Genomic DNA, 21,113 nt, shown 5'->3' with positions numbered 1-21,113 from the left:
GTGGAATAAGAGGCTCATAGGACAAGTTTCTAACCGAAGCATGTGGGTTTATGACTTAGCTATCTGATTTCGGAAGCTTGTGTAGCACGTGAAAGAAGGACAATAGGGGTTCCGGACTTACAAGATTTGCATCATTCTTCCTTTTGCGTACATCGCTGCCGCCGCCACCGGGTTTTGGCAGGGGCGAACCCAAGCGCACCGGAGCGGCCTCTGATCAAAGCACAGGCAGCCACACACGCGGCTGCTCAAGGCAAAGCGACAAGGCCCGCTGCACCTGCCTGCCAGCCTGGCCGTCTCACAGCGCAGCGGCCCCTCCCACCCCTGCAAGGGAGGGACTCAGCGGCTGTGGGACTGTAGCTCCTAACCGAAACCTGACTGAGCAGATACAACACAGGACGCGCAGAGCCCTGTAGCTGTCACATGACCGGGTGGAGGTGGGGCGATCCCGGCCCACCAGCTGGTGCGCGCTGCTCTCATTGGTGCAAAGAGCCGCGCCTTCAAGGAAGCAGACGGTTGCGCGTATGCAGTAGGGCCACACTCCATCTCTTCGCTACGGGGGGCGATCTGGTCCGGTGTGTGGGCTGCTCTGTCCAGTCCCTGACGTCGAGAGTCGAGCGATGGAGGCGGTGAGGCGGGAGCAGCGGGGCCCGGAGCCGGAGCGGGCCGTAGCAAATGGCGACTGCAGCCGCCCCGTGTCACTCTCCGGACAGTCCTACTGGCTCGACGTGTGGCTCTTCGTCCTCTTCGACCTGGCACTGCTCGTGCTCGTCTATCTGCTGCCCTGAGCCCGCGGGTGAGTCAGACCCCGCCCCTCCCCCCAGCCTCACTCCTCCGGGCTGCCCCAGCCGCGATGTGGTTTTAGGGCTTCACGTAGGTGCGGGGAACAGGGCCCGGCCCCGGCCCCGGCCCCGCCTCCGCCTAGCTGGGCGGTTGCCCAGCGCCGTTGTCAGTAGCGTGTGATGCTGCTCGTTGGGGCTCAAGAGCTCCGTGCCTCAGGCCGACTTGACATGGGAAGTGGGGTCAGGGCGGTTCAGCCGTTGCTGGGCAGGAGGCCGGGGGACAGTGTCTCGCTTTGCCCGGGTTAAAAACAAATTCTGTTTGGGAAGGGGGGAAGAGACAGAAAGGTCTGTGCTTACTAGAGCACACTCCCCTCCAAAGCGTGCAGTGCAGCTCGAGACTCACAAGTCTCACCATATCTCTGCTGTCAGTGTCCGTGAAAGTGGCAACGGCTGGTGCTTGTGAACGTAGAGGATGACTGCCTACAGTTGCTAGCAGTGACTCTGCTAGCTCAAGTGGCAGAGGTCTGTGCAGTGGATCTAAATGTTCTAGCCCTGCTGATGGCCCATGTGAGTGTTAATGTGCAGCCACCTGGTGGAATTCATGGGGTTTTTTGTTTGTTTTTTCTCTATTTTAAATAAAACCTAGGAAATAATGCAAACCCTATATTAAAAGAGCATTATTGAGATTGCAAAATCAAGCACTCAAAAGTTAAGAAATGCTAGAAGGCCTGTGCAATCTTAATTCATCCTGATCTCTGCTTTGTGCATATGCGATGTATTAGTCTTTGATTACATACTATGCTTTTTCTTCTGGACCCCTGCTTCATTCAGTGCAGAGACTGGACCTATGTTGGGGATGAATCAGGGCTTTGTACTGAAGGAGGCTGGAGAACCCTTGCATCAGTTGTTGTCGAAGTTGGAAGGCATATAGTGAATGAGATAGGAGAGATTGTAGGAAGGTCTCATAGTTAAGGCACTTGAATGTTGTCCTGGAGAACTGATTTGTATCCCTACTTCTGCCAAGAGTTCCTGTGATACTAGGCAAAGTGCCTAATTTAAGATCCCTGCAGGCTGACTTAGAAAAAGTGTTGAGCACTCAGAACTGAAGTCAGTGGGAGCTAGGCTATGTAACGCTGTGTACCCTGAAAAATCAGGTTCTAGGCATGTCAAACTGGGTACTGAAAACGAGTGGATATTTTTTACCTTAATCTCTTTGTGCTTCCATTTCCCATCTGTAAAATGGGGATGATACCTCCTCATCTCATGGGTGTTATGAAAATGAACAAAGTAATGTGTGTGAAACACTCAGATGCTATAGCAATGAGTTCCAAAGAAAAGCCCATAAGGTAATTAATAATGCTGTTTTTAGAGCAGGGTTTGATTAAGGTGCAGGAAATAAGGCATGAGTCTGAACACTAAACAATAGAACCATAATATTAAATAGTTGCTCATTAAGTGAGCCTCCATCCTGTGCACTAAATGAGGTAGGAATTCAGTGGTGAAAAATGTGCATAGGCCTAAGGGATCTGGATTAAGTTTGTCTTAATTCTGGGGTGTGTGTATATACACGTGTGTTCACACCTGCAACAAGATGAAGCATCTACTTACAATTATGTCTTTGTCAATGCAGGGAGTACTCCTAAAAGGGTCACTGTAGATTTTATCTAATGGGAAGTTATCAGTAATGGACCTATAATAAATCCACACTGAGCAATGCTCTCCATTGCTAATGTTGTTTTCCTGATGGGTTGTGTCTTGCTAGAATACCATTTCTGGTTTTAAATTTTAAGAAGCATGTACAATTTCATAAATCCCAGAGATCCAAAATGAGTACAGAGCCTCTGATCATGGCTAGTGTCTTGCATTAGAAGTTACAAAGCCAGAATAGAAGTGTCAGTTCTGTCTCTTCATCTCTGTGGGTGGGAAGTGACTAATAAGCCTTATTTAACACTGGGCACTCAAGCTGAGTATTGCTGACAAAAGGAAAGCTCTAAAGCAGTGTTTCTCAATTAAATTTGGCCACGGAACCCTTTTGAACTCGATAAATAATGGCGGAACCCCCCAAACTCTTAACAGTATTTTTACATATGGGGCCAAAAAAAATGTCGAAATAAGCAAATTATATACAAACAACTAGGTCAGCGTTTCTCAATTAAATTACACTTACACTCGATACCCTCCGCCGAAAAATCCGGGACATCTTCCCTTTTTCCGCGGCACAGAGAACAGCTGCTCTTGGTGGCACGGAGAACAGCTGTTCGCAGAACCCTAACAGTGTTCCCGCGGAACCCCAGTTGAGAAACTCTGCTCTAAAGGAAAGTCCTGTCACATCTTGCTTCTCTATTAATGAGAATTGCAATATTTTATATATCTTGCAGGGCGTTTTTTAAAGGGCATCTAAACTTGCAAGCACAGAAAAACACTTGCCCCTTTGCAAAAAAAAATGTTTGCGCACACAGGACCAAACTCTGTACCTCTGATCTGATTGGCGTATACCTAGCTCTGTGCTACCCTGCGTTCCTCCCACTTTTCTAGAATGTGGCAGGACAGAATGAGGTATGGCTGAAGTGTGCTTGGTGTAATGGTCTTCAGGGAGCTGTTGGAAGTAGTACAGTTAGAGCAGTCCTATTAAAATTTATTCCAAGAGTCTAATCTGCCCTGGCAGTCCTACAGTACAAGAAAATCACAATGATTTAAAAGCACTCTCTCTTTTTTCAGGGAGAACTGTTGTGTTTAGCAGAGCTTTGGCACATGTAAGATTCAAAGTGACTAAGCCCAGTAGAATGTCTCAAAGTGGAAATCTGGAACTAGAGCACTGACTGGAGGATGGATAATTTAAAAATATGGTGAATAAACCAAAGTTCTGACAAACAATCTGTATACCAAAATTAGATCTAAAAACTTTTGAATTTAAAGAAAGTTCTGTCCAGGCAGTTTTCCCATTTACTTTGCCCCCCTCTTATAGTTCTATTTCTTTTAGCTTCCTATGTGGAAGAAATCAAAACACTATTAAAGGAAAACCCTGAAACTTGAACTTTCAAGCAGAGATAAGAAGGGGAAAAAAATCTATGAAAAACAAACTTAGCACTTTGGTTGCTTGATATTTAAAATTTGCTATGTTATCAGTGATGTTTAAATTGTCAAATAGTGTTGCTATTGACAGATCCTGATCTGCCTGCTAACAGGTATTGGTATTAACAATAAGCCTTTTTTCTAAGTAGACACATTAGAAACTTTTTTATTTAGTTTTATATCTCAAACAGCACTGCCCTGATATAAACATAATTAAATCTGATGTTCCTTTCTGTATACTGATGAAAAAACACTTATAAGTTAGATGCTATCTGGGGTACAGCAACATGGCACTGCAGCTGTACCACTGCAATGTCATACTATAGAATATAGTTTCTCAACCTGCGGTACGTGTACCCCTGCGGGTATGCGAGACACAGGCAGGGAGTACCTGGGGAGAAACAGAGTGAAGGGGAGATGGGCGGCAGCAGCCCACTTCCCACCCGGTCACAGCTCCCAGCTGGGAGGCGGGCAGCAGCCCTCCGCTTCCTGCTGGGTCCCAGCTCCCAGGTGGGAGCCTGGTGGCAGCCTCCTGCATCTTGTGAGCTGGGCTCCCAGCTGGCTGAAAGCCACCCGCGCTCTGAGCTGAGGGACAGCCTCCAGCGCCCTGGCTTGAAGATGGGCAGCAGCCGCTTGTCCACATCCCCGGGTCACAGCTGGTGTGGAAGCCTCCTCTGTCCCAGCTCGGATTGAGTGGCAGTCGCCCACCTCCTGAGCGGGCAGCCAGGTGGCAGCAACCTACAACTTGACCAGGTGGCAGCCCCCTCTACCTGGCTCAAAGCCCAATGCCCAGAAAACTTGTCAATTTCACTGTTCTAGCTGAGCAGTGAAATTGACAACTATGACAGTCCCAGATTTCAACAATTAACCTCTTTTCCTGTCTGTCTTTCTATCTCGTCGTCCTTCCCTGTCTCTCTCTCACCCCTCCCTCCTCTCAAATCTATGGCAAAGAATTTGGCGTGGCGCTTTATAGTCCCCAGCATTGGCATGCTGCTTAAAGCCTCCTAGCTTTGGCCAACATCACCTCTAGCCCAGGTACATACTTGAGTTGTGCACCCCTGATGTAAAGGTGGTAACCCTACCCACACTAGATCGGACATCTGTCCTATCATGGCCTTATATATTCAGCCCTTCTTCCAACATATGGGTCACATTAGTCTGTAAATATAAAATCCTGTGGAAAATTGAGTGTTGGGGTACTTATTAAAATTTTCAGAAGTTAGGGGGTACTTGTTACTTAAAAGGTTGAGAAACACTGCTATAGAAGATGCTTCCTACATTGATGGAAAAATCCCTTCTACATAGTTAAGCCACCTCTCACAGACAGTAAGCGAGGTTGGGAAGAATTCTTCCAACCCTAGCCCCATCACAGGGGGATTAGGTTGACTTACCAATGGCACTCAGAGTACAAAACTTTTCACAGCCTTAAGTAATGTAGTTAGGTTGATCTACACTAAAAAGAAAAAATCAGACCATGCCTATTTTCTCATTCTTCCCTTCCTGCTGACCTTTATACCACTGAAAGTGTAACCTAGAATCATAGAATATTAGAGTTGGAAGGGACCTCAGGAGATCATCTAGCCCAACCCCCTGCTCAAAGCAGGACTAACCTCAGCTATATCATCCCAACCAGGGCTTTGTCAAGCCTCAGCTTAAAAACCTCTAAGGATGGAGATTCCACCACCTCCCTAGGTAACCCATTCCAGTGCTTCACCACCCTCCTAGTAAAAAACTTTTTCCTAATGTCCAACCTAGACCTCCCCCACTGCAATTTGAGACCGTTGCTCCTTGTTCTGTCATCTGCCACCACCGAGAACAGCCGAGCCCCATCCTCCCTGGAACCCCCTTTCAGGTAGTTAAAGGCTGCTATCAAATCCCCCCTCATTCTTCTCTTTTGCAGACTAAACAAGCCCAGTTCCCTCAGCCTCTCCTCATAAGTCCTGTGCTCCAGCCCCCTAATCATTTTTGTTGCCCTCCGCTGGACTCTCTCCAACTTGTCCACATCCTTTTTGTAGTGGGGGGCCCAAAACTGGACACAATATTCTAATTGCGGCCTCACCAATGCCGAATAGAGGGGAATAATCACTTCCCGTGACCTGCTGGCAATGCCCCTCCTAATGCAGCCCAATATGCCATTAGCCTTCTTGACAACCAGGGCACACTGCTAACTCATATCCAGCTTCTTATCCACTGTTACCCCCAGGTCCTTTTCTGCAGAGCTGCTGCCCAGCTCGTCAGTCCCCAGTCTATAGCTGTGCATGGGATTCTTCCTTCCTAAGTGGAGGACTCTGAGCTTATCTTTGTTGAACCTCATTAGATTTCTTTTGGCCCAATCCTCCAGTTTGTTTAGGTCACTCTGTATCCTATCTCTACCTTGCAGGGTATCTACCACTCCCCCCAGCTTAGTGTCGTCCGCAAACTTGCTGAGGGTGCAATCTACCCCATCCTCCAGATCATTAATAAAGATGTTGAACAAAACCGGCCCCAGGACCGACCCCTGGGGAACTCCGCTTGTGACCGGTTGCCAGCTAGACACGGAGCCATTGATCACTACTCGTTGAGCCCTCTGCTCTAGCCAGTTCTCTATCCATTTTATAGTCCATTCATCCAACCCATACTTCTTTAACTTGCTGATAAGAATACTGTGAGAGACAGTATCAAAACCTGTCTTTTCCGTTTTTCATAGTGGCACTTCCTATTCATGATGATGAACCTTATGACCGCATACTTTGGAAGAGGAAGACTATGCATGCAGCAGAACAACTGGAAATGAAATTCTCAAAACCGTTAAGCAGCAGAGACCCAGTAATACACATAGTACATCCATGAATTGATCAGATTTGAGGGGGTCTAGTTCATCTATAGGCTGTTCATTGCTGGAGTAATATAAATTGTGCCTTAAGTTAAATTAATTCAAGTTTGAGGATAGTAGTTCTGTTTTTATGGTAGTAATATGGATTATGTTCCTTTACATTTGTCTGTTTTACATAATGTCTAGTGTTTGAATAAAGTTCAATTGAAAAAATGGATGGAACTTTAGACTGGTTGGATAGCACATTCTGTAGAAAAGATGGGTTTAAATAGTCTTATATGAAGATATTGCTTGGTTTCTACTGAGATTAGTTTATTGGTTATGACAACTTTACTCTGGAACCCTGTTAAAAAAAATATTTAAACATCTGACCATTAAAGTCACGATTTAAAAAAAAAATATTTGGCCAACAGCTGAGTTCAGGATTTTGTTTCTCAGCAAAAACAAGGTGGTAAAAATCTTAGTGTGCAGAATGGAGGTTGCTTGGTACTGTACTTTGCAAGATCCTGAATGCAACTAGCAGTAGGCAAACTTCACTTTTGCACCAAGAGCAGAACTGATGGTTCAAACATCATTCAGTTGGATAAAGAAAGATCATAAGACAGATTGGGGAACTTTGTTATTTATGCTCTGCAATGTTAAGTAATTCAAGCGTTTTTTTTCAAGGTATTTCTTGCTGATATGTTTTTGAAGGTGAGCATCACTGTTCAAGTTAGATAGCTGAGAACTACTCCAGCACCACTAATTTTCTCCTTTCTCTGTTCTTGGATCAAAATCTAATTTGAAAATAGTTAGTTGATAGTTGTTCCAGCATTTTTGTTTTATCAGTTCTAAACCACCTGTAGAATTATTTTCATATAAATTACAATACCTGTTAAATGCATTTAAATATTACAAAATGTCTACATTGTTATAAAAACTATAACTAGAAGAGGATATTTATAAAAATATAAATGGGCACTCTAGCTAAATTAATAAGTCCAATCACACATTAGTTAACAAATATAGGACCTGTAGAGTACATATAAAAACTGAAGGTGTTTGAGTTAATCAAATTATATAATAGTGCACATTCAACGTGGTAAACCGGTCATATACAAAATGTTTTGCCTGGAAAGACTGCTTCAAGCAAAGGAAGGCAAGACCAAAGTGACTTCAATGAGGACTGTTGCATTTCAGAACTCCAGATGAATCAGCTACTCTTGAATAAGGTTACAAATTATGCTCACTAGCTTTCTGGAAACCAAATTCACTTGTTTGTGTTAGTAATAAGCATTCATGTTGTTCTTTTGTATAGATGTCTGAAGGTTGCTATGCACATTTAAGTATATTGTAAGTTTGCTCTTAAACAGTATCACCATTCACCGTTGTTGCTGTGCTGTTTATAAATTAAAATACCACATTTTCAAATATAAGATTTCTGGAAAAGCTTTACAAATTGTACATGGTTGACAAGTTCTAATACTGTTAAGTTGTTAAAAGATGTTCTTTTAACTAAGTGGTTGTGTACATTAAGTAAGGCCTATCTGGTATGGATTAGAAAAGTTTAATTTTTAAGTTATTTTTAACAAAACAAAAGGTTAACATTAGGAATCCTCCATGCTTTCATACCTCCAAGTATTTTTAAACCGAGTTCCTTCTCCCCACCCAGTTTTATCCCCTATACAGAATGTAAGTCTTTTCAGAAGGTTCAATTCCACTTATATTCAGCAGGTTGGATATGAATGCATTTACTTTAGACATAATAATACCAATTCCCGAATTCATTCATTGTTTGAAATGCTATTGGGTGACTGAAAGTGTAAAAGGACTGATTTGAGATATTTGGTCTGCTGCATATATCATGTTTCAGTTATATTGAAAATGACAAATTTTAGGTTGAGTTCATGTTAAGACATTGTCAAAGTAACCAAAGCTTCCGTTGTATATGTTGGGTAACTATTAAAATACACCTGATTTTCACCATTTGGTTGAAGCACTGTCATTCACATAATGTACATAAACATTTCAGCCTGTGACCATAGTGCAAGCATAATATGCATATGTAGCATCAAATTCAGAACTAACAGCCATTTACACTTAACTGTAATCAGCACCACCAATTTCATTTTAAAATTAAGCACTTAAGAGAGCCATGAGCTTTCTCATTTTACGTAGTCCTGATTTGGTAGTGTTCATTACATGTTACATTAGTTATTTCAGTGACCACCAAATGGTTCAAAGCATTAACAGATTGCAGTGAAGCTGAATTTTGAGCTGCTCTAAAGGGCACAGATTCAATTAAAAGCCTATTCAAAGGGGATGTAGATTATTTACCCATTCATTGAAAATAGTGTCTAGAAGTGTTTGAGTGGGAGACTGTTAGCTGGGAACAAAAAATTCTGTAACAGTAAGTCAGATTGAGTGATCCCATAAATTTTCTCAAGTTGACCTGAGCCACAGTGATGTATTTTCAAGAGAGGAGGTGAAAAGAGACATGGAGTTTACTACGCAATAGGGTTGAGAGTTTGCATACAGCTGCAAAATTAATCTGACCTGAAAAGAAAGGTTTTAGACTCATAGATTATAAAGTCAAAATATATTTTAAACACGATACAGTCAGACTGGGTCTGAATAGGGACTTGTAATGATCTCATTACAAGAAGTAATTGTCACTTTTCACACATTCCCACCTTCTAATCAACGGGTGTGAATAGGCCTCATCTACCCTAACCAAATTGACTTTGTTAGCACTTGCCCTCTCCATTGTTATGTTTCTTACCCTTGGATGTATATATATACCTCCTGTCTGTGGTTTCCATTTCATGCATCTGACAAATTGGGTTGTAGCCCACGAAAGCTTATGCCCGCAGGACTTTGTTAGTCTTTAAGGTGCTACAGGACTCTTGTTGTTTTTGCTGTATACAGGCTAACACGACTACCCCTCTGGAACTTAAAATTTTGTTTCTACAGCCCATTTTGTCAGATTACTATATTAGTTTGTAGCTTACATAACTGAATTTTAGTAATAAGACAAAGCATCATAGCTTTGCTTGTGCAACACTGACTAGAATTTAGGTTAAGGAGAAAACTTAACCGTTAGATTAAAAAAAAATGTATACAAAGATCGAGCTGGAGTTTTAGGGTAACCTCACAATCCGAATTCCCTTGTAAATTTTATTTGCAGTTCATGTAGACTAGAGTAATTTGTAAAAATTACTCATTAAGGCATCATTTTGTATACTAAAAATCAAATTTTCTAGGTAAACTTGCATTAAAAAGACACTTAAAGGAAATTAAGTTAGATTTCCACAGAAGTCAGATGAAGAAGTAAGTAACACCTATTGTTACCCGTTAGAAAAAATGGTTCCATAAAGCAGACACTGTTCTGATTATATGTACCATGTTATGTAGGGTGCTGTACATACCAGCATATCACATGGGCTAGTTTAAAGGATTACATGTTAATTTACACCTTCTTTCAATCTGTGGGCACAAAGCCATCAGTGTTTTTTCTTGAGTAAAATAAACAACATTGATTTAGTTAATTTTGCATGCTGACTGATTTTTCTAGCTATTAATTAAAAGCACACACTTTATAGGAACCATTTGTAACAGACATGCTGAATAAATTTGTATTGTAGTGGAGGTAAACATGTTAAGGAAAGGAAAATGACAAATCCATGAACATATGGCTAAAACCTTTAACACCTTTTCCCCCTGCTCATCCATATTTGCAGAATCATTTAAAAACAGGGTTACTTACCAGTAACTGTTGTTCTTCGAGATGTGTTGCTCATATCCATTCCAATATAGGTGAGTGCGTGCCCCGTGCATTGGCTCCCAAAACTTTTTTCCCCTTAGCAAGCCCCGTAGGGTCGGTTTAGGCGCCCCCTGGAGTGCCGCGCTCATGTCACGGTACATAGGGCGCTACTGACCCCGCGGGTCCTTAGTCCCTTCTTTCTGCCGACTCCGACAGAGGGCACAGAGGGTGGATGTGGAATGGATATGAGCAACACATCTTGAAGAACAACAGTTACTGATAAGTAACCCTGTTTTCTACTTCGAGTGATTGCTCATATCCATTCCAATATAGGTGATTAAATAGCCATACCCTGGAGGTGGGTAGGAGTCAGCGGTGAGCTGACTCTCATCAGCACGGCCCTGCCGAAGCCTGCGTCCTCTCTCGCCTGCTGCACGATGGCGAGCCACTGGACCGGTGCTTGCGTCGATGGCCTTTGCCCGCCCTGGTTGACGACCCTGAGGTGATGACAAGGAAGATCGTCGGTGCTGACGCCTGTGGTGCCGGTGGGGGGTGAGGAGCTGGAAGATGAGCGCCGCCTCTGCACCGAAGTCTTGCAGCGGCACTTACCCCGTGGGGACTGGGAGTGGTGCCAGCGGTGCTGCTTCGGTGCCATCTCCGACTCCCCAGACAGTGAGTGGCGGTGCGGTGCCGTTGTCGCCGTCGGGGCCGAGTCCTTCGGCACCGGGATCCTCGCTGGACTACAGTCCGGGGATCAGGACTGGTGCCGTCCTGCCTGTTCTGGAGGTGGACTCCCCGCCGGTGCCGGGGATCCAGACCAGTGCCAAGCGTGTTGGGATTCGGGAACTGGGATCCGCACCGGGCTGCATGCTGGGGAGCCGCACCGGTGCCGAGCTGGACTCTGTGCTGGGGTACTGGAGCTGGAACTGCGACCCCCACATGAGGCGGAACTGTATCATCGTCACCTCTTGCGTGAACCTCTCGACCACCCTCGGTGCCGCGGCGTCGAGGAGCTCGACAACTCTGTGTCGGGGTTTGGAGGGGAGCCCACACTCTCCACCCTCCGTGACCGTCTGGGGGGAGACTTCAACTCCTGTCTCTGCCACCCACCGGGGCCACCCAGTGCGGGTTTAACCCAGGACGCGGGTCCCTCGGCCAAGGGGGGACAGAGGCATAGGCATGCCCATGAGGGCGCGTATCGCAACGAACGCAGGAGTCGGGGGAGGTTCCCTGCGGGGAGATGCAGGTGCCGGAGTAATCTCCACGGCAAATGGTGCATCTCCTGACTCCCCCCAGGACGGGTGGGTGGTGCGGGGGAGTCTTTGCGTGTTGTGACCTGCTTCTTTTTCGGCACCGAGTGGGTCGTCATCGGTGCCAGTGGAGCACTCCGCACCAAGGAGGCACTCGGTGCCGCAGGGGAATGCGTCGGTTGCGAGTCCGGCCGAAGCGCAGACTCCATGAGTATGGCCCTCAAATGTGCGTCCCTCTCCTTTTGGGTGCGCGGTTTGAAGGCCTTACAGATTTTACATCTGTCCTTTCTATGCTGCTCTCCGAGGTAGTGGAGGCAGCGATTGTGAGGGTCACTCACGGAAAAAACCTTGCCGCCAATGGCGCAGGGTTTAAAGCTGATTGAGCCAGGCATGGCCCAATCTTAAGCCCTGAGGCTACCTACTTATCTATCTAACACTAAACGTTCAACAACTATACTACTTAACTCTAATGAACAGTCACTTAACTAACTACAGCGGTCTACAAAGGGGATGCTACTTGCATAGAGCAAGAAGCAGACATTCCAGGATCTGTTACAGGTGGAAAGAAGGAACTGAGGGCCCGCGGGGTCGGCAGCGCCCTATGTACCGCGGCATGAGCGCGGCACTCCAGGGGGCGCCTAAGCCGACCCTACGTGGCTTGCTAAGGGGAAAAAAGTTCCGGGAACCAGTGCACAGGGCGCGCACTCACCCATATTGGAATGGATATGAGTAATCACTCGAAGTAGAACTATTATCTCTCTGAAAAGTAGTATGGCTGACAGGATACTTAAGTATTCAGTGTTGTAGCTGTGTCAGTCCCGGGATATTAGACAAGGTGGGTGAGGTAATATCTTTTATTGGACCATTCTGCTGATGAGAGACACAAGCTTTTGAGCTCTGGTTACCTAAGTGTCACCAGACATTGAGAAGTCCATGCTTCCTGCCCATAAGCACACTATGTGAAATGCATAAGAAAATAATGGATTTGACTCAATATACCTATTGCAGTGTATGCCTTCTATACTAGGTTTATATCTCTGTTCAGATGTAGGATGACTAGAATCAAGAGTACCATGGTATACAGTGCCCAGTTCCATTCCAGTGGTGTAGATGCTTTTTTTTGTGGAAACCACTCCTATCTGCAAAATGCAGCTTGAGTCTCTGATGGTATTGCATCCTGTATGTATCTGTCATGCAGCTGTCTACTGAAAAATAGGTTGAGATACACTATCATTTGCATCAGGAGAGCTAGCACTTGGTCCTGTGTGCTGAGGTCCTATATTACATATGCTACCAGATACAGTCTGAAAGTCATTAACTGTTGATCTAGATGCAGAATCCAGTTCATGAACAGTATTTTCATTCCCTTGAAATATTTCTTTAAACCTTTCTTCATTTGTATATGCACCTTCTGATGCAGAGTTTGAAGCGATACCTATACTTGTCTTTTAAAACTTGAAGGATTAGTCTGCAACACTTCTGGCAATTTTACATTAGCTGTGGATCGTTATTTTTTTGATCTGAGCAAAACATTGAGTGTATTCATTTGGAGCTAACGGAGGTGGAAGATTTTGGTAAATTACTTCTGGAATTAGAAGATTATTAGTCCTATTAAAACAATGAGAGTTCTGTGGCATTTTAAAGACTAACAAATTTAATTTTTGTAGGCATAAGCTTTCGTGAGACTCAGCTCACTTCGTCAGATGCAGAGGTAGAATGATACAGTAAATAGGAAACATAGATATACAAGTGCATAAAGAACAATGGGGGAGGTGGATGAAAGCTGGGTACTTGAGGGCTAATGATAGTCATTGAGTAGGAGATGAGAATGGGTGAGCAAAGCAATTTACCTCTTGTAATGAGAGAGCCATTCCAAATCTCTGTTTAAACCCAGTTTGAATGTGTCAAGTTTGCAGATCATTTCTAACTCAGCAGTTTCTCTTTGAAGTCTGTTTTTGGAGTTTTTTTGTAGAAGTAGAGTGACTTTCAGGTCAGTGAGTTAGAAATGAAAGCTTATGCCTACAAAAATTAAATTTGTTAGTCTTGTGGAAGCACAAAATCAAGGCCTGGTAGGCCTTACACTGAAATGGATGATGGAAATGTAAGTTAGCATGACTATAGATGGAAAAAACCCACTGAAAAACTGTTTATTGTGCTTTAAGCTGTTTTCAAAACTATCTGCTCTTGTAATCGCTCCTAGCTATGCTTGTAACAGATAAGGGGGTAGCCATTAGACTTTTGTAATAGATAAGGAAGTAGCCGTAAGACTTGTTTTGTAATGGAAATTTCCACTATGCGATCAGTATGTGAAGAGCTATCCTATATAAGCCATAGGCATTCAAACCTGTTCAGAGACTCCTGACAGCAGCACAGAAACCCTGTGCTGTCCAGGGCTCCCCTATGGCCATAGCTCTCTGTGTGTCTGTCAGAATAAAGCTCTGCTTGATCTGACCCTAAATGAGAGGCTGTGTGATTTTTTTCCACGACAGTCTTTAAAGTGCCACAGAACTCTCATTGTTTTTGCTGTATACAGACTAACACGGCTACCCCTCTGGAATAGTCCTATTAAATGATTGAACAGCACGTTCACCAGAAGAGGACACTTCCACGTGGGACTTTTCTGACAGATTCTGTTATATTAAAGATGCAAGCCCTGACTTTGATCCAAGAGCTCTTGTATGAGGAGACTGCATATGATGGAAGAAATTCATTGCTATTCACTCTTTGCACACACAACTAAGTGTTCAGTGTAATAAGGGTGAGCTGAGCTGTTAGCACTGTATGCTGACATACTAGAATTCTCAAATTCATATGGATTAAGCCACACTGAAGAGTTCTGTTCATTTAACTTACCAATATTTGTTTCTGTCTTAACATGGTCCTTAAAATTTGGCAGTAGAGAGAATGAAGGAAAAATTTTCCTGTCTCGCATCTCTGCATCTAAAATACAAACATGCACAGGTATTTGGGGACCAGTCACAAGAGATTCCTTCTCAAACATTTACACATGCAGTTTTTTTCTAACTCTGTCCTTCCCATGCTGCACCGGCTCACTCTTCCTCTCTCCCTGGCCGAGGCTGACAGCTCTGGGACGCTGCCTCCTGCATTCTAGTGCCTGTTGTCATCCTCTACTACATGTGCTGGTCCTGTTTCTATACAATGGTGAGTGCCTGTGGGAGGGGGAGGATGGGGGAGTGGGAGGCAGTGAGGAAAGAAGTGGGATGGGATAGGGAAGGGAAAGGGAAGGAAATGTAGTAGTGGGATAGGGCAAGGGACATTGGGGAGAGGAAAAGGGATGGGAAAGGGAAGAAGGGGATAACTAAGTGCCACCACAGGGGGATCTCTGCCTCCTCACTTCTGGGTGTCCGCACCAGAGGCGTCCAGAGAAATGGGGGGAGGAGGGCCATGTCTCCCCCCCCCCCCCCACTAGCTACACCTATGTGTCATCTTTAGGGGAGGGATGAGCATGCTCCAGGCTGTCTATCGCCTGCTGGCCATGTCTGGACCCAGAGCTCACAGCCAGAGCGGGAGGCTGCCCTGTAAGTCCTGTATTTGTTGCACTGGTGCGGGATGGAAATTTGTCCTGTGGGTGGCTTCTGAGTTAGGATTCCCTATGGCTTAGTGAGTGGGATCACCCCTGCTGACTGGGAGCAGGTGTTGAGGGACATGTCTGACTGGGCAGTCACAGCTGGCAGAGATATTGCGTGGATGCATCCCACATAACTCATAGAGAGCTGCATATGTGGCCCACAATGATAAATAGTGATTTCAGCCTGTTTTAAACTCTTGACCTAGTTAAGCTTGTTAAATACCAGATAAAGGGACAGATTTTAAAATGGTAGTTAGGTGTCTATCTGAATCTTTAGGCGCCAAAAATCCCTTTAAAAAATCTGCCATAAAAATCTGGTTCTCTGTTGGCTGATTAGCTTTTCCCACTACCTTTTAGGTTGGTGAGACCATTGGCATTAGTAAAGAAATCATGGTATTGATTATCTTTGCTGTGGGTACCTCTGTCTTTGACCTAATTACCAGTGTTATTGTGGCATGAAAAGGTCTAGGGGATATAACAGCATCCAGCTCTGTTGGAAGCAACATCTTTGACATCACAGGGGGGTAAGTACTGCAGGAAGAGAGTTATGGCTAAAGTATAAAAACCTATAGTGTTCTGTCATGGTGTTGGCTATAATTACTTTCTGCTCTTTTGCATATAACAGAAACAAAAGATGTCAGAATAAAGTAGTTCATACATGCAAGATGCTTTACTATTTTCTTGATCAGTATCAAGGTTACTGTATAATCTGGTCAAAAGTAAGTAAGTATTTGTTAAATAAGCTTGTTATAAACCAATTGCATGAAGCTCCCTTTTGCTTGTTTGTACCATTCAGTCTGGTAAATTTAACATTTTAAAAATATTTAAGAATATTGTTGCAGGTGTAGTTAGAGTTCATGCAATTTCATTATGTATCTGTTTTCCAAAAGTGACTCATTTCAGAGTTGTTTCTGGTTTAAACCCCACCTGCAGTGGAAATACTGTGCCCAGGACTATGGAACCAAGGGTTCAGCACATATTGGTTTGTTTGTTGTGATAATATGGCCATACTTTTCTTTCTGTATCCCATGCTTTCAGTGCTTTTGCCCTTCATTGTATTCCTTCTATGTATGTTTATATCTCTATATAACTATATCTGCACAGAGCATAAAAACTAAGAAAACAACAGTAGATCAAACAGTAAGAAGCATATATTTAAAACAAAAAGGAAAAAAGTTTATATTAAAGTTAAGATTCTAATGAACAAAAGCAAGGAAATTAGTTTACAACTGCTACAATCTGCTACTGACATCTTGTGTCTAAGATTTAATACCTAGGTACAGAATTGCGTACAGAACCAGATTCTGCTTTTAATTACACACCAGCAGTACCCTTTGCATTTTTAGTAGGACTTGTACCTGTGTGACAGTGAGCAGAACTTTGCCCTGTATATTTCAGATCACCTATTGCTATGAAATCCCCTTTTCTGTGCTGCAATCTTAACTACCGTGGTGCCACGGGCACCATTCATTATTTGTTTACATGGATACAGCCTTGTGTAAAAGCAGGTATACATACGTACAGTGACTTTAGCTGAAAAAAGAGGAAGTCCTATAAGGAAAAAATGCAGGGCCCAAATTCTGAACTTAGTTACACCAGTAAAATCCCATTAATTTCAGAGGGTTGCACAGCTGTGAGTGAAGGTAGAATTGGCACCAACTCTTGTATGTATCCCAGAGGAACCACCAAATCCTTTTTGATACCTTAGATGACAATTCTCACAGTAGCTTTATCAAACAAAAACAAAGCTTTCAATGTGGCCCCGGGGATCCTTCCCTTAGATGAGAGGAATAAAAAAAAACTGGTGACCACAAAATATGTGCAGGAAGTGAGGTGTGTGTGTATGTCATCATACATCATATACTGAGATGCACAGACTCACAAGAGAACACATTTTGCTGAAGTTACAATAAATATGTAAATAATAACAAACAGGTAGCAAGGTGCATTGTGATGAAAAGTCTCTTCTGCAATGCTATGAAACAGCTCACAAGACTGTACTTTAAAGCAGACACATCATGCTTCAGATGAGATTTAAGATCCTCTTACACTAGAAGAGGTAAGTCACTTCTTCAAGGATATTCTTTCCCCATTCAAGAATGATACTGACCTTGAATTGCTGGTCGAGGTGGACATACCCAGGTTCAATGTCTGACATTTCCTGAAAATCCTAATGGTTTCCTACAGCTGTTTCTCTCCTTTACCCTGGAGCTCTTGATGCAAATACCACACTGAAAGGAGAAATTCAGGGAGGTAGAAAGGTGGGAGAAGAGACATCTGAAAAATTAATACATTTTGAATTCAAAAGAGAGTGCCACAGAACTCTCATCATTTTTGCTGTATACAGACTAACACGGCTACCCCTCTGGAACTTTGAATTAACTGTTATAATTAAACAAGTGAAACATACTTATTCAGGTTGATCTTCCAAGCATGGCTTATTTCACATGTACTCAGATTAGCAGCTCTGTCAAATGTTTGCACAGCCACATGAGACGTAAATTGGACCTTGCAGTCAAAATAGGAGAAAAAAGCTAGCGAGCAAGTAGTGGCTACAGAGACAAATGTATAGTATTGTAATGGTGGATTTCTATTTATCTTTAAGACATGGCACAGAAATCATCTTATAAAAAAAAAAAAGTGTTTAAAAACAATAAAACACTAAATAAAATGTAACCCTTCTGCCAGACCGAGTCGGCAGCAGCAAGGTCCGGGTTCTATATCTAGGGGTCCCTGTCAATGATACAACACCAAACTGGCTCGAGCCCCACCCAGTCACCTGGAAAATTACACAATATTCCCTGGACGCCCCCCCAAAGGGCAATACTTCCCCTCTCGCAAGCACAGAGTCTGAGTGTAGAAAGAAACCTTTTAATAGCAAAAGAGAGGTACCACAGCACCAGTTTGGGAAAACAGTGCAAACAGTTCATGAACTCAATGAGCCAAACCCATCCCAGAGTACAGGGCATGTCCTTCGCCTCTCCCTTCCTCCTTCCCCCTGTATTGACCGTCGTAGTTGCAATGTCCACCTCTTGGGTGTGGCTCCACCCCCTATGCCGCTCCTGTCCGACACAGGCTTGACCAGGTCCCCTCTGCGGCTGTCTCCTACCGTCTTCAGGCCTCGCTGAGTCCCCGACCGCTGGCAGCGACCAGGCCTGTTTCCCACCGACCGCTGGCACCGACCGCACCTGGCTCCTGCTGACTGCACCGGGTGTGCACCGACTGTGCCAGCCTCTGACTGCACCAGGTGGGCACCGACTGTGCCAGGCTCTCTGTCGACCACAGCAGGCTGCCACCAACCCCACCAGAGTTGCCTGGTGCTCGCTCAGCTCTGTTAATTGTCAGGTAAGGTTTCCCAGATCCTATACTGGTTCAGCTCTTAGTGATTTCAGCTCTTAGTGATTTCAGCTCATGGGTAAACCTTCTGCTGACATACAGGCAATGTCCTTGCTTTCAAGAAACAAGACTCCAAGATGAGTCATTAATTCTACCTTTCAACAACAGGAAGAGAGAGTCACTCCATGCCTGGGGGCAGCCCTTTGCCAAGGCCAGTGCAATCCCAATAGGAGACTGCTCCACCTCTCCCACCCTGTACTCTGGCTCATTGAGTTCATGAACTCTGTTTCCAGGCTGAAACATCTGTCTGTCACCCTTGTGGAGCTCTGTTTAGTTTAGGGTGCAGATCCTATCATAACACACTAAGCACAGTTTTGCTGACATCTGTTCATACAATTGAAGGACAACATTTAATTCCCCCAGTAGTTAACACAAAAGTGGTTTGTAGCCCAAAACCAGCCCTATTAACCATTTCCTATTATGCTCAGCACCTAGGTAAGTTATGCTAAATACTTCATTGTACTCATGCAGATACAAAGCCCATGCAAATAAAGTGCCCCCCTTTCAGCTGCTGAGCAGGGAGAGTGCCACTGAGACACTCAGACCTGGCTTACAAAATAAAACAATAAAACATGCAAGATCTGATTTTTATCTCAGTTCAGTGCACTAACGCTGTCAGTGCAGTTATTGAACATTTACACCAGTGCAACTACCATCAGAATCTGTTCCACGCTGTGTGCCTGTCTGTATTTTGCTTCTTTGTTGACTTGATCTCACTGTGATATGTTTCTTGGAAACTGATAATCAGTTCCTTATATAAGTCATTTTATGTAACTAAGTCTCTAAGTATGAAAAATAAAATAATAGACTTTAACAGATATTTTGTTGAGTGTTTTTTGTTTTGATTCTCTTGTTACAGCTCTGAAAACTACACATTTTTAACTATTTATTGGTGCTTATTATTAATTATTTGCATTACAGTAACATCTCAGTGCCTCAGAGACTGAAGCCCCATTGTGAAACAATCTGTGCATACACAGAATGAACAAAGAGTTACAATCTAAACAGACAATACAAAAGATTGTAGTAAGAAGATATTATCATCCCCATTTCACATATAAGGAATTGAGGTACACAAAGATCGAGACCCTGATTCAGCATGGTGCTTAACCATGGGCCTAACTTTCAGCTAATGTGCAGTCCCATTGAGTTCAGTGGGAAAAGTTAATTCACTTAGATTTAAACAAAGTCTTAAACAATCAGAGCCTAAGTGACTTGCCCAGCATCCCACAGGAAGTCTGTGACAGGAGGTGGGAGTCAACCCAGGTCTCTTGACTCTGATGTCTTAACCACAAGAGCATCATTCCTTGGGTAAGTCCAGACCTAAATTATACCTGTAAAAAGCAAAGATAGGTATATAGGTGGAGGTGTGGTATTATTGTATAGAGCTCTGAGCAGAAGTACATGGGCACTACTCTTATCTTCTTTTGCAGAAGAGAAGTAGAAAGCTAATAGGTTCAGTGCCCTTACGCTGAATTTTTCCAAGTTGCTAATATGCACTTGCAAATTCTACAGCCTTCAAACTTCTAATTCTTTGTATGACTATCTATTACATTTCCGCACCAGGCTAGCAGATGGCCACAACTTTGAACATTTTACCTTGTGCAATTCACAGTGCTCATTTATTTGCAGGATGACACCTGGCAGAATTTCTCTGGGAGAGGCAGTGTAGTAGGTGCCAGCCCTTTAAATCTCTAACACAGTCCATATTGAGAACCAATTTAAATAAAGTTCATCTAGGATGAAGTAGCTGCTAGAAGCTATAATGTAACTGGCTACTGGGTAATTCACTGGATGAAAGGAGACCATAGAACACATGGTGACGTCTGTGGAGTTATGAATAATGGTAGAAAGTGCATTAGTATTGGAGGCAGGGGAGGGTGTCCAGGCTGATGTCACTTAACGGATTTGTGCCTTCTTTTCACCCGGGCCTAAAATTCAGCATAATCAATGAAGACAGTGACTTTAACCCCACAGCCTTGAGAAGGGAGGCATGGAGAACCACACAGCCCAGGAAGCACAGTATTTCTTGTACTCCCAACAGACCCAATCCCTGCTAGGATTGCTCCCCACACAGAGGGGATGCACAGCTTACATTAGCCATTAGGCTGGTCTTGAATGCTGTCCCTCACTCTCACTACCCTTTTCACCAGCTTTGTCCCTGGGGTGGGTAAATAACATTTCCTTACTCAATTTATCCACACCATTCATGATTTAATATACTTCTATCACATTCCCCCTTAGTTGTCTCTTTTCCAAGATGAAAAGTCCCAATCTTTTTATTCTCATATGGAAACTGTTCCATACCTCTACTCATTTTTGTTACCTTTCTCTATATCTTTTCCAATTCTAATGTATCTTTTTGGAGATTGGGTGACCAGAACTGCACACACTATTCAAAATGTGGTTGTACCATGGATTAATATAGTAGCAATTATGTTATATTCTCTTACCAGCTATCCCTTTCGTAAGT

General features: G+C 43.7%; 1 long non-coding RNA gene across 1 annotated transcript; it reads left to right on the top strand.

Moving 5' to 3' along the window:
• The first annotated feature begins 230 nt into the window (after window positions 1-230).
• LOC137162556 (uncharacterized) lies at window positions 231-8,625 on the top strand. The gene is made up of 2 exons (XR_010922395.1): window positions 231-793; window positions 6,538-8,625. It is a non-coding gene; the product is annotated as an uncharacterized lncRNA (long non-coding RNA).
• Window positions 8,626-21,113: the final 12,488 nt, after the last annotated feature.

Source organism: Emydura macquarii, unplaced genomic scaffold, assembly GCF_026122565.2.
Source record: "Emydura macquarii macquarii isolate MOO-44397 ecotype Brisbane River unplaced genomic scaffold, CSIRO-AGI_Emac_v2 contig_2429, whole genome shotgun sequence".
NCBI lineage: Eukaryota > Metazoa > Chordata > Testudines > Chelidae > Emydura > Emydura macquarii.
This window is presented reverse-complemented; position numbering and strand designations above follow the sequence as displayed.